The sequence below is a fragment of the Sinocyclocheilus anshuiensis genome, unplaced genomic scaffold (genome assembly GCF_001515605.1).
Source record: "Sinocyclocheilus anshuiensis isolate Anshui unplaced genomic scaffold, SAMN03320099.WGS_v1.1 scaffold89, whole genome shotgun sequence".
Taxonomy (NCBI): domain Eukaryota; kingdom Metazoa; phylum Chordata; class Actinopteri; order Cypriniformes; family Cyprinidae; genus Sinocyclocheilus; species Sinocyclocheilus anshuiensis.
Window position 1 is genome coordinate 1 of NW_015537931.1, and position 1,626 is coordinate 1,626.

The 1,626-nt window shown below is 38.3% G+C and overlaps 1 long non-coding RNA gene across 1 annotated transcript; it reads right to left on the minus strand.

The window, feature by feature from the left end:
• Positions 1 to 1,113: 1,113 nt before the first annotated feature.
• Positions 1,114 to 1,625, minus strand: LOC107658198 (uncharacterized). Its single transcript, XR_001630769.1, has 3 exons — positions 1,557 to 1,625; positions 1,275 to 1,384; positions 1,114 to 1,136 (listed from the first exon to the last, which is right to left on the minus strand). It is a non-coding gene; the product is annotated as an uncharacterized LOC107658198 (long non-coding RNA).
• Position 1,626: the final 1 nt, after the last annotated feature.

The following is a 1,626-nucleotide window of genomic DNA, read 5'->3' on the forward strand; positions in this document are numbered from 1 at the left end:
TAATTTGTGCTCCGAAGATGAAAATTACGTTTTTTTTATGGGTTTGAAATGATATGAGGGTGAGTAATTAATGACAGAATTTTCATTTTTGGGTGAACTAACCCTTTAAGAGCCTTTCTGAGAATTATGCAAGTTCAATGTCACACATTAATACAACATTATGAACAAGTGTCATTCGATCTGCTTCATCAGTAGCTTCACCTTGATGAATTTCACAAGACGATCACATGCTTGTCTAGCTGAGATCTTTCCCGGTCTTTTGCAGCATTGACTTGAGGGTGGCAAAAGATGAAGCAGCACCAGAATGGAAGACATGTCGCTGTCCCAACCTGGGAGGGTGGCAAAAGGTGAAGCAGCACCTGAATGGAAGACATGTCGCTGTCCCAACCTGGAGACAGGGAAAACAAAATAAACAAAACATTTTTTAGACTTTTAGGTTTTTAGTTTTTAGGTAGAAGGAGTTGAACACACCCTCCTGCTCATTTTAACCTGACGTAACTTCATTGGAAGATGAATACAATACAAATACATTAACCACTCCAGTACATTAGTTTATGCTGCACACAGATTCAGTATTAACAGCACATTCATGACCAAGTCTTGATGACTACAGATGTGTGGATGAATTGAGCTGAAACCTCTACAAGTATTGAAATGAAGTCATACAGTTAAACTTTATCAACCACATGATTCTGTTATTCAGAGTCCCAAATGAAAACAATTTCTTACTGTAAATCTGCAACTCCTGTACTAGGCCCTTGCGAAAAGATCAGGGTATAAATGTTTAATGTTTGAAAAAAGAGATTGAGAGGCGACAGCTACTTACATAACCAAACTTGCTCCTGGGGTCAACCAAGAACCAAGATAGGGCGATGATTCCCTTTGCACATTCTTCTTTTAAACTTCGGGAAGTGCTTGTTCTACACGCACAAACATAAACCAATTACAACCCATAACATCATAAACATCAATTTACAAAGTACTGTATGAACAACCTACCCATGTTCATTTGTCAAATGTGCTACCAAGATTTTCACCATGTCACGTCTTCGGCCATCTGACAGACTTTTAGTGTGTGCGTATTTTTTTATGACCTTTTCGACCTTTTCACTGCTCTTTAGGATATCTTCGAACATCTGGAGGAAGGAATGATGTAATATTGCAGAGCAGACAGAGCAGAGTAGCAATTGACAAGTGTATATAGCTCCAAATATCTTTAATATTTAAGTCATTCTATATAGATGTAATTCAGAGGCAAGACTGGTGATTCTTACTTGGGCAAGACGACGTTCCTCAACTTGATTTTTTCAGGAGGACTTCTAATCAACATTGCTGGGTCATCAGACTCTGACGTGCCCTCGGTATCTCCTAAAGCTTAAAGAATCTTCAATATAAACCATATCAATGGTCTGATTATCTGTTCATACTACTTTGATAGCATGCTATACAACTATTGAGAATTAATCCAATAGACACGTTAGCCTATGCAAATCAGTGAATTGGTGAATACTGCTAAGAATAAACACAAAACTTGATAAGCATGTCAAACAATTTACCTTTGGGACTTGCTGTGCCTGGGATGAAAATTTCTAGGACACCAAGGTCTGGTCATGTCAGCAGGTAGTC